Consider the following 13,131-nt stretch of genomic DNA (forward strand, 5'->3'; position numbering starts at 1 on the left):
GTGTGCCCGATGTAGCCTACTTCTCGAGGCCTGGGGGGAACCTCGGCAAATGTCATGCATCTTTATCAACAATACTGATATGATTACCTCCAAAGCCTCAAAGCATCTGCTGATGTTTACAGCTGTGTGTCATCATAATACTAGCAAACCGCAAAAAAAAAAGTGTTTAGTTTTATCCTCAGTCCTGGCATTATTTCACGTATTGCCATCATAACAGGCAATTGAAGGAGATTATGTCCCACAGCTGTAGCAGTGACTAAGTGGCAAGTCACTCTCAACTAATGAACTTCTGCATGTATTCTTATATTTAAGCTTATAATGTGTCTCATATTTATTCATCCTGTTGCCGCAACGGTCTTTTTCCTGCGCCAAACTGAATTTTGCGCTGTCGTTTTTCACCCGTGCAGGGTCCGTCTACCCTTTACTCTGGAGCCAAACCTGGCAAAGCAGGTGGCTGCTTTCAACTCAAATGCTCTGATCAGCCCACTGTACACTAAAGCCTACACGCACTGAAAGGCACGCGGACAATCGCTGCCCACAGTGGAGCATATTGCACAAGACATTTTCTTCAACAGATGGCAGAGACCAAAACAGAGGCAAAAAAATTAAATAAAAGTGATTATCGGATTTACATTCATCAGATGGACATGGACATGGACATGATTCCGAACAAATGCTAATTGTGTTGATCTGTATCTAAAACCGTTTGCTTACACATATGCCACACTTTCAGCATGGTGTTTAGAGCTTGTTGGGCACAAAAAATACAGTCCTTCAATTGAGGTGAGCTCAAGTGTTTCACAATTATATATTACCCTCTTTATAGCTTGTTATGTACAGTATGCAATGCAAGATGTGAATCTACAAGTAAATCAAGATGAGCAGCTTGCGAACCTGAGGGTATGGAACTATAAAACGTGCAGTGGCAATTACACCCCTCATTCTACAGGCACAGTCTTAATTTGAAGACTTTGCCTGCATAATAAGCTTCCCACCGCGGCTTGGTGGACACTGTGAACCCAAATTGGTGATTTTTCCTGCTCAGGCCACTGTTGTCTAAGTGTGTAAAATGTTTTTGTCTCATATCTTTGTCCTGCTACAAATTGAAGCTCCTCCGACCAAAATAGCCAGTGTCTTGATGCTCTGTCTGCTCCACCGCCCGCTGTGGCTTTGCAAGAAGTCGAAACCTTGCCTTAAACTTAGTTGCTGGCCTACGTTGCATTACTTTTTTCATCAGCTAGCCTCTGTGACAAGGTAGGCGTAACGCATGTGTCTACAAGTATGTGTGAACAAGGGTAAGTGCATTAGAGTGATTAGCACCAGTGATTTTTTTCTTATTTCCTGATATACATGTGTTACTTCCAACACATGTGTCAAGTCCAACAGATTGTGAGTAGGGAGGCAAGAAATTAACCACCAATTCACGGAGATCTCATAATTGTTTGAAAGAACTCAAGGTCAAAGCTGCTGAATATTCAGCGTTCATAAACATACTTTTTTTCATGTGAAAGAACTGAGGCCTTCGTGGATCTAAGACAATTCAGGATGCAGTTCGTCCTTTCTTCAATGAAGTACCTTTCCCACACGCACACAAACCTCCACAATGTCCAAATGCAAATAGGAAGCGTCACTCTGGTTTCTATTCATGTATTCTTGTACGAGAAGGAAGTGCAACATGATTGGCTTAATTGAAGAAACACCACAACCCAGGCTTTCCCCCCAAAAGTAAAGAAAATTACATATATATAACTAAAACTGCTTCATACGAAAAGAAAATTTAATGCATAATTAACCATAAAAAATGGCTTGAATTTAGGCACGTGCTGTTGAAACCTTTACGGGACATAGTGGGTTTTAGTTGAGAGACAGAGCCCTAATAAACTTTGATTGAGGAAAGTGTCAGTCTTAATAACATACTTTCTCCTTTTAGGGCTGCAGAGTGCCACTTAGCTCGGGATGTGCACGCTTGCCTTAACCTGCTTGAGAATGGATGTTTAGGAGCAAGGTGGGACTGAAACTTTTTCTTAATGCCTGGTTCTTTAACTCTGAGTAATAAATTATTGTCATTTACGCCAAACTCAACTGTCCTGCATTGGTAAATTGTGCAGCTGCGACTCAGTGGAAGGCGTAGTGGCGAACTGGGTTCCACATACATGCAATGGGTTCTCCATTGCATGTATGTGGAACCCTATTCTTCTGAGTCAGTTTGAACGGGCCATGTCTAAGGACAGAGGGTCTTATATGTTACACAGATTCAAAAGCCCTCTAAGGCAATTATTTGATTTATTGATGTGGGGTTAGACCAGCCAAATCGGAAATCTGCAAAAGATACTGTAAGTGGGTGCGGATGATGGACGAATGTATATAAAATAGAGCCAGCACCTGACACGACGTGATAGAACCTGTGTTTGTAGCTGCCTAAGTCCTGACCAAGGTACACATGGTAGGAGTATTGTTAGTGTACCGTGGGTACACTAACAATGACCGATTTGCTCGTCGCGGGCCAGACAGGATAAATAATGGAAGTGCATTCCTGTCACTTGAAAATATATTAAATAAATAATTTGGTCAAACTACTACTACCCCTGGCTACCAAATGTAAAAAACAAAAGTCAAACCATCAAAGAAGATTAATCAAATCAATGATATTCAACTAGATAACAATACAATCAAACAGGTAAACCAACTTAAGACTTCCCAACAACAAGAATACAAATTAAATTCAGAGTCCACATCAACGTCTCTTAATTTTAACAAATGTAATGCAAATGAGGACCTTAAATATAATCAGTCTCTCCGTTCATACGGACAATGAGGTCTCTGTGTGAATGACATTGTGTCCAGTCCAGTCCAGGAAAACATAAAGGTGTGTATGAAGAGGATGAATGTGAATGGGCGTCCAAGGAGGGAGACGAACACGGATGATAGGAGGCAGAGATATAGAGGCATGAGAGTTTAAAAGAACGGAGACTTGACTTAGCTCTCTTTACTTGCACCATGGCCAGGGGCTGCCAGAGCTGCTCCAGCAGGTCCACAGAAAGACTTCTTCAAAGACCCACTCCAGATCTCAGCGAGTTCCCGTTCATGGCCGTGTGTTACTGTGATTCGTCTTGTTCTCTTAGCTTTTACTCTTTATTTGCCAAAAAAAAGCTAGATTTACTTGCTAATATCTCTCACTCCGCTGTCAGTCCTGTCCTCCTCCATGTTCCCCTTAATCAGACTTTCCCTCTCTTTTCAGCTCACAGGTGGGACTGATATATAATCTCCCTTCCCCCTCCTTCCTTCCTACCTGTCCTTTCCTGTCCAGGCAAAGTGACTTCCTGCCTTCACTTCCTTTCTGCAACACTTTTTGTCATCTCTTTGACCAAATAGGAATCGCTTTTCATGGCCAAAGAAATAGCAGTTGCGGCTATATAATACACCTATTGTCAAAATTGTACCCTAATTATTGCTGTGACATGATCCACTGTGTTCACAATTTAGTTGCCATATTTGAGGTGCTGAGCAGGTGGTGTAGAGTGGATTCATCAGAGCTAATTCTTTGGTAAAAAGAGAGATAAAAATTAGGATGCAGTACCCTAATTATTGCTGGTACTGCATCCTAATTATTTTGACCACACTCACTCACACACACACACACACACACACACACACACACACACACAAACACACAAACACACAAACACACACACACACACACACACACACACACACACACACACACACACACACACACACACACACACTCCAGTCAGCAGCGTTCAACTTTTCCACTTCCACCAGTAATGTCCAAAGGCAAAAAACCTGCAAATGCATCACTCTGGGGCTTCAAGCAATTACACATTGTTTTACCAACATGAACGCAGCAAGCTGTGCTTTTTACATCGGGAGAGGATTGAAGACCACCTCCAATGAAAATCCAGCTTGTCGACATGTCCATATGTTTTTTTTTTTTTATATATATATCACACCAGATAAATCATGAGCAAAATAAACAGTTAGCATATTATCTGAGTATTTCAACCCAGGAACAGTAGTGTACCAATTACAGTCTCGAAAATAAAAAAGGGAAATTGATTCAGACATCCAGGGTTCCATGTGCCACATATCCAAGGATTCAGATGTAATAAACCTCTTTTTTACAGTCTTCAACATATGACTGTAGCCAAGGAAGGGCTCGGTATAAGATCAGCAGTTGAGGGCAGCCAGATCTCTTTGGAGTTTTAAAGCGTAACCATCATTTCTGAATCATTTTTTTGCCATGACTGAGATCAGCTGTGATAATATCAACATGCAATGTCTTTGACGGAAAAAAGACGAGTAGTAATATAAATAATATTTTCTTTGACAACATATTTGACCGTTTTAAATGCAGCAGTTCTGCTTCCCGTGCTGCATGCAATGTATCAACGCTACAGCGAGCCACAGCACACTAGAAGAGAACTGCGACGAGAGAGTAACTTACCATTAGTTAAACATTCAACCTGTGTTTTTTTTCATCACATAAAGACAAGATGAAATCTTATGATAAGTTTGATTAAAATGACAAAAATACTTGATTGACTAATATGTCTAATATAATCTGACGACCAGAGAAAACTCAAATGTCAACAGTTGTCACTGACTGAAATTGTTTCGGTTTTCTTTGATTAAGATCAGATTAAATGGCCCAATTTTAATCAACTGAAACTTGAAAAAAAACAAAAAACAAGATGAGGTTGACTAAATAACTAAAGAACTTATCACTGTCACTAATTTGACGCAGGAATAAGAGGCACGCACGCACGCACGCACGCACACGCACACACACACACGCACACACACACACACACACACACAGCCATTGAAAAGTGGGTACAAGCATGAGGGCACAATTTCAGCTGTTTCACCAATCACAAATCAGTGGCTCTATATTTTCAAGACACACTCACACACACATACAGTAGAGACACACACACACACACACACACACACACAACATGTCTCAATCAGTTGGGTTTTCTCAGACGGGGACAAAAACACAGTCATCTTGACCTACAAGTGGCTGTCCCAACCCGGATGTGGTAGCTAGGATTGCTGCCATTAGACAGACTACATAACCTGATTCCTGACGAGCAAGGACACAGAGTTCTCTTTCCCTTTACATATCCTGCACATCGGATACATGGCTCCGATGTGTGAATGTGGTATTCCTTCAGGGGATTCGTTAACAAATTTGCAATCAACAAAGGAAACTTAAAGGGATAGTTCAGTGATTTTGAAGTGGGGTTGTATGAGTTACTTATGCATGGATAATATGTTACCTTATGGATATGGTGGTCAGCGATGTCCTTTTACGGAGTTTGGAGGAGAAGTGGAAGTAGAGGAGGTCGGAGTCTCACTGTTGCAGAGGCGACCACCGAAAAAAACGTCTTTTATCGCCACATTGGTAAATGCTTACCTAAAAAGAAAACATGGCCGTTCAATTGTACGCTAAATAATGTATTTTTTCACTGCTTTAGTTTGCCGCCAGACAAACTTTTTTTTTCAAGCGTACGTCGGCCATGTATTACTACACCAACCGGAGCGGTTTCGACTCAGAGCTACTGCGGCTTGTTCAGGAGACGCTGGAAAGCAAAAATGAGTGACCATGAAAGTGACAAAGACAAATGCCATCCACGTCAGGAAAGTCAAGTTTTCTCGTGTCTCTTGAATAAGAGAAACAGCTGATTTGCACTTCATGTACTGCATTACGCGTTCAAGCTCAGGAATGCCAAGGCCTCTTCTGTTCTCCATCACTTTTACCACGACCACTCAGCCCAGTTCCTATTAATCTACTAATTACAGAGGTTAAGGGTCAGGCGGTAGTAGTCATTGAACTTTACCTGCAGGACACCCACACCTGGATACGCAAACTCATCGTAATCCTCACGACCCCAACAATCCATGTTATGAGACAGGGAAATTGTAACTCATCATCTCTGTAGTAGTTCATTGTCAATAGACGCTTTGGGGGAAGGGTAATGTAGATCTCCCCGCCAGGCACAATATTGCCACCTGTAACCGCCCGCCACCAGTGAATAGCCTCCACCCCTGTCTGTAAGCTGCAGCCGTACACAGTAGCTTACTGTGGAACATCCGCCGCTGAGAAATGCAGTAAAAGAACGGGAGCAAATGGACGTGAATGCATTTTTACGCGGAGGAACAAAAAATTTGCAAACATGCATGTATGAAGGAAGAAATGGTAATGATGTACAGATGTGTAGCAAGGAACAGGTGGACAAAAAGATAATGCAGGGGAGGTGGAGTAAGCGAAATGAGAAGAGGAGGCGAAGGAAACACAGCGGGATGACAGTGACAGATGAGAGCCGGAGCTGACGGAGCGCTCAGCGACGGTAGTTTATCAGCATCTGGTCCGCAGGATCACTTCAGCTCCCGGACTCCCTTTCTCCTCTGTCTCCATCTCCCTCCCTCCCTCCCTCCCGTATCTCCTGACCCGGCCGCCTCTCGCACCCTCCCTCCTCTCCCCCATAGCCCAGAGACTGACAGTTCTGACAGAGCACCAATATGTGCAGGTTCCCGTCTCGCTTTCCCCGCGCTCTCGGATAAGCACGCGGCGAGGAGAGTGCGCGCGGAGACGCGCATCCCACACGCTAATTAAGACAAAGGAACGCCGCCAAACAATAGCTGTCAATAACATCAGAGATCGTTTAACCGAGAGACTTTATGGCGTCCGCTTTAACATATTTAAAATGCCAACCTCCTTGTGCGAGAGCAGTGGATTTACGCCCGACATCCCCCAGCTGATTAAATGTGATGTTTCAGGATAAAATACCGCCTTGGCAAAGGGAAGAGGAGAAAGTCAGGGGAGGCCAGGCTCACACTGCATGTGTACGACACCTTAATTGCATCAATGATTACCCCTCAGCATTACACTCTCCCCGCTCATATTTATAGTTGTGTCCAATTTTCATTATGCTCTTCATTATGGAGCATAAATAACCCGCGTAAATGTGCCGGCGCGCCACGACACACCCCATAACATCCCCAAGTGATATCCATCTTGTCCTCCAGTGATCCGACATTACCTGGCTGAATTATGTCTATTAGCTGCTCGTGGGCCCTCCCACTCCATCAGGACAGCGGCCCGCGGATGACGGCCTTAACTTTTAAGGCTTTACGGCATCTTCTTTACCCAACACATGCCATCAATCAACTTAACGGCCACCATGACCCCTTTCATCGTGTTTCATAAAATAAAAATATGAATAAGGCCCATTACAGTCTATTGTGGAGAGTCTGCGTGATAAATCAGAGGGGTTCTATTAGAAGGATTGCCTCTTTGACGAGCCAGGTTGGTCGCACTAAATCATCTGTGCTGTTTGCTTTATTAAAGCTGTTTTTTCGGCCGTTACAATGCTTAAGGATGGAATCTTTAACTTAACACACGCTCTGGGTCATATTTCAACCCCTCGCGGTCCTTCAGCCAGCTGCTAGTGTGAAGGCCTCTGAACTGATGTTTCTGCTCCAGCCTCGGAGAGAGTTCTCTCTCTTAATCTTGGGATGCCTTCGCTCGCCTCTTATAGATGCTTGTTCTTGTTTGCATCTGGAGCCGCATAATGTGTTTAATCCAGCAGCAGCTATTGCAAATGTTGAAATACTTCATTATTAGTATTATTTTCGACCCTCTTTGATGATTTCTAAACGTGTAAAACTACAAAATTCAGGACCAATGTAACAGTCTCAAGTTTGAATACATTTGATTAGTGTTGTCGGACAATTAAAAACCTTATAGTTGCTCTAATTAATATTTTTCATCAACAATGGATCAAATTCACCGTATTCAAATGGTACGATAGTCATGTCAACGGGTCCCAACTGATCAGCAACTAAAAAAGGACGACGGATCTTGAAAATCTGGAGGGACATCGGAACGTGTTTCAAAAAATAAAAATAATAATGTTCTGGCTATGTTGTAACGTTCGACAATATGATCAGAGGACAACCTATTTCTGTATCAAGTTCATACAGATCAAATCCAACACTTGTTCCATAGCACACTAGCAGTGGATTGAGCATGTAGCATTCAGATTAAAAGTTTTGTTTCAGTGGAGTTTACTTCCAAGCTTCCACAAGTGCAACTGCTACTGCCACACAGCTCGCTACTCCCTCACTGCGAGGGGTGGGCAGCCGCCGCTCAACTAAATCCCGTCTGTTTGCGGTCCTGGTACCGCAATGGTGGAACGACCTCCCCACTCACATCAGGACAGCAGAAACACAACAAGCTGTCTGTCGCAAACGTACTAGCATGATTCTTTAATCTTTAACCTGGGTAATATCTTCATGGCTGAATGCATTTATTGTCAGTCGCTTTGGACAAAAGCGTCAGCCAAATGAATGCAATGCAATGTAATGCAATGGGTCACTGTTGTCCAACGGTAACACACTTTGAAATATATCCCAGGGTCCCTCCGGAGTTCCACGCCTCTGCAGTCTCTGACTAATCAGGCAGCGGAGAAGAAAAAAGAATCCTCAGACTCTGCAGTTCGTATAAACTGTTCAAGTTTATTAGCATCTTCTAACTGGCATTTAGCAACAAGTGTCAGCTGCAGCAGGATGCATTTTTATCTCTCTTTTTACCAAAGAATTAGCTCTGATGAATCCACTCTACACCACCTGCTCAGCACCTCAAATATGGCAACTAAATTGTGAACACAGTGGATCATGTCACAGCTACAGAGACAGATATTGTTCTCTGACGTTGGTGGAGGCCGAAGCTTACAGGACGGTTAATGTTGGACTTCAATTATTTAGGTTGCCAGAAATGCATCGCCATGTAAACGTTACATTTTGTATGAAGTATCACAAGTCCATTGTTTCCTTTTATGTTCACTATGGATATTTCAACAGTGACAGAAAGAAAGAAAGAAGCCGCCACCACAGGCATTTTTGGTATTTTAAAATACTATATATTATAAAGAAGAGGATGCAGATTCTGCATTCAGGATGAATAACATCACAAGGCAACTGAGCCAGGGCAAAGGCCATTCACTCTGTGTGTGTGTGTGTGTGTGTGTGTGTGTGTGTGTGTGTGTGTGTGTGTGTGTGTGTGTGTGTGTGTGTGTGTGTGTGTGTGTGTGTGTGTGTGTGTGTGTGTAATGGAGATACTGTGTGGCTGAGAAGCTCATGGACCACATACTGTTGAATTATGGAGCAAGCCTTGGCTGGGAAGCATTACGTATTCTTGTGCAGTTTCCTAAAGTAAAAAAATAAAAACCTCAGAGAATCTCTGTTTTCACCTTTCTCTGCCTTCTGTTCCTTGAAATTCTCTTCTTTGTGGTGACTCAGAGAGAAGTCATCTGCTTTTACTTCAAAGAATTATCTCCCCCTCTCTTTTTTCCCTCACAGTGGGGGAGAAAAATCTACTTCCATTAATGGGTAACAACCTTGAGTTCCACCATCAACCTGATTGAGCGTCACATGGAGTTTGTTGTTTGGGCAATACAAATCAGTTTGCGCTTGGACACAGTAATGATAAATGGAATTATGCTTAACAAAAGCGCTATCACTGACTGTGGCACAAAGGCCCCTCAGTAAATTCTCAATTTGAGGATCTAACACCGCCCTTGAATTGTTTAGGCACAACTGGGACGGGTGGAGGAATTAATTTCAGATATTACCAAACAGCGGGGCACACAGCTCCCCAGGCGCCGCAGACAAAATCTTTCATCCCTGTTCAAAAAAAAAAATTGAATGGGGATTTAAGGAGAACACAGATAATTCAATCTTTATCTGTGGCAAGTCACAATGAAATGTTAAGTTTCCACGGGATCCGCTTACCTCAAAGGAGAACTGTGGAATGAAAGGACAACACATCTGAGGCATCTCCCTCCTGCTCTCGAGCAAAGGAGTAAAACATGCACAGAGACACACACACACCGAAAACACACGCTCTCATAAGACGTGCACATATATACAGTATATACATGAAAGGTTCCCATCAACATATATCTATATATATATAGATATATGTATATACACACGCACCGACGGCTACTGCGGATACCAGACAGTAACAGATCGAGATACCACTCAGGTGTCGGGTGTACATGCGTCTACACGCAAACATGGACAGGTTTCGCATTCTGCTCCGCAACCACAGCATCTCTCTCGCTCACTCACTTGCATTCACGCCCGCACGACGTATGGGAGAAAGTTTCGCACGGGGAAGGAGTGCGATGAACAACGTGGGCTTCGTTAACATCCAAATTAAACTCCCAGAGACGCCCCAATAACGGCATATATAGATGCGGCGCCAGAAAAGCTCCAGTGTAGCACTGCAGTTGTCAACATGCATCGAATCCACTCGTTTGGAGAGCCTGCCACCCAGTCAATATGCAATTTGAGGCAGGTTGGTCAGAGAACATTGGATTGATTGATTGATTGATTGATTCTGACCTTTCCCTGACAGTACCTGCTGTACACATTCTCAACGAAGTAATGACGAGTGTTGAAATCCCTCCGTCTTTAGCTTTTGCCTCTTTTCTTCTCCCAAATAAGCACCCGTTGATAATCCCACTCATATGTCTGGCTGCAGGTCTGCTTTTCTCTACTTTATCTCTGAGAGCAGGGGGAGAGAGAGACTCAGGGGGGGTGATACCGGCCATATCGATTTGTGCAAACACACACACACACACACACACACACACACACACACACACACACACACACACACACACACACACACACACACACACACACACACACACACACACACACACACACACACACACACACACACAAAGCATTTGTTATGGCAGGTCGATGTGCAAAACTCCATCTATACAAGGTGATCTGTGATGAAGCTTTCCCGTCGTCAATACATTATCATACAGCAAAATTTGGAGCAATATTCTAACACATAATACTCTATTTCAGCCGTGCCAGCAATGTGGTCGGTGGCCATTTCGGTTGCTTGGCCCACCACTTTTTGTTCGAAAATGAAAAATCTCAACGACTACCTGCTGGATTGCCTTACATTTTATAGCCATTTATGGTCGCGAGAGGATGAACCCTAAGTACTTCGGTGAGCCCCCTGACTCCTCCTCCAGGGCAACCACGAGGTTAACATGTGTTGTTTTGAGTGAAAGGATTTCAACTGTTAGATGAGTTGTCATGAATTTTGCGACTGACATTCATGCTCCACATAGGATGAACTGAGAGGCACTGGGATCACTTTTATGATGTCATATCATTAAGTCAAAAGTTTGCCTTTGTCCAATTTCCATTTTCTTTAAACTGTACACTGATCTTTGCTATTTAAATATTTGCAAAGCGTTCAGTCCTCTCTATTGTGCCGTTTTAACAGGTGACTCAAGTCACTTATAGACCAAGACTTTTAGCCTGAAAATGTCCCCAGGGAATAAGAAAAAGGCGCATGTCAAAGGCAGCTGAAAACAGAAAAATATCATGTGAACAGATATGAAATTAGATAATTTCCCCCCCCCCCCCAAAGATGTTGTCCTTATCTATACATATGAAGGGAGCCAGACGACTTGCTGTTAAGAAAGGGTCTGTTTAATAACAGTTATTATCACCGTTAACAGACGTCAGTGTGATTCTGAATGAGATTGTCTCCTCTCTGGAGATGCACCCTGAAGTTCTGGCATTCTGCCTCTACCAGGGCACCATGCTAGAGATTGATGCAATCGTAAAACTGATTTTCCAACGCTGTCAACTTCAACAAACCAAAGTGTGCATCACGTCAGCGCCGAGCCAGAGTGAATCAACACCCTCTTTCGGTGAGAAATGTAAGAGATCAAGCACATTTCCAGCTGCTACTTCTGCTCACTGGTGCATAGAAAGGTTATAATACCCAGTCGGGAGGGTCACGGTGAGAAGTGACACAGCATCCTGCTCCCTTCAGATGTGGTGTGAAGAAAAAAGAAGGAAAAAAAATCCCCTTCAGAGAGGAAGCGAGACCGTCTCATATCAATCCATCAAACTAAAGGACCCCATCACGCAAACTAGAAGAGATGCCAAGTCTAAGTGAAATTCTCTCGTCTCGCACGGAGCGCAATTTACAGAAGACAGTCACATGAGGGTTTAAGTAGAAATCTATTTTCTGGCCCGAAAATCAAACCGGCCATCACTCGGTCCTGCCTCACCTCTCTCTCGGGGACGTGTCACATTTATAGCTTGTAGTCATTTTCTCAGCTGTCAAACCACGGCCTTTGCAAGCTCAAATGTCTCTCTCCCTGTGTGCGTGTGCGTGTGTGTGTGTGTGTGATGAATCAAGTATGTTTTTTTTTTATGTCTTTGGAATTATAAAGAGATCTCTTTCCTTTTAATCATAATCAGTGTGCGTGCATGCGTGTGTGTGTGTGTGTGTTCTGTAAGGGTCGAGACAGAGGGGTGGCATACCAAAGTAGGTCATGACAGAGGTTAGTACTGCATTAGCGACTGTCACCGACAGGACAGGAGAGTGCAGTCACCAGGGCAGGCCTCTCAATCACACACACACACACACACACACACACACACACACACACACACACACACACACACACACACACACACACACACACACACACACACACACACACACACACACACACACACACACACACACACACACACACACACACACACACACACACACACACACACACACACACACACACACACACACACACACACACACACACACACACACACACACACACACACACACACACACACACACACACACACACACACACACACACAGTCCTGTAGCGTTGCGTCAGGGATTCTGAGCCAGCAGGCCGCGACACACACACACGGAGGGCGGTGTCTGGAACAGGCGGACGTGTCCAGTCTGTCTTTTGCGTGTATGTGCACACATGCACGAGTCAATGCTTGCAATATGACAGGGACACTTGACCTGCCAGAAGCCAAAACTGTTTGCCCTTGCTAAAAGATTCTGAAGCTCGCAACTTTCTTTTTTTGGACACTTCCCCCTTTCCCCCACCTATGGTTTTCCTCTTCACTCCAGAGTGATTTTGGATTTCTTTTCACTCGCTCAGTATTCAAAGATTTGCTGCATCTAAGCACGGAGGATTCTTTGCGGAGCCCTCGTATCAGAATCCAGTTCTCAGACTTGACTTATGG

Source organism: Scophthalmus maximus, chromosome 9 (assembly GCF_022379125.1).
Source record: "Scophthalmus maximus strain ysfricsl-2021 chromosome 9, ASM2237912v1, whole genome shotgun sequence".
NCBI classification, from domain to species: domain Eukaryota; kingdom Metazoa; phylum Chordata; class Actinopteri; order Pleuronectiformes; family Scophthalmidae; genus Scophthalmus; species Scophthalmus maximus.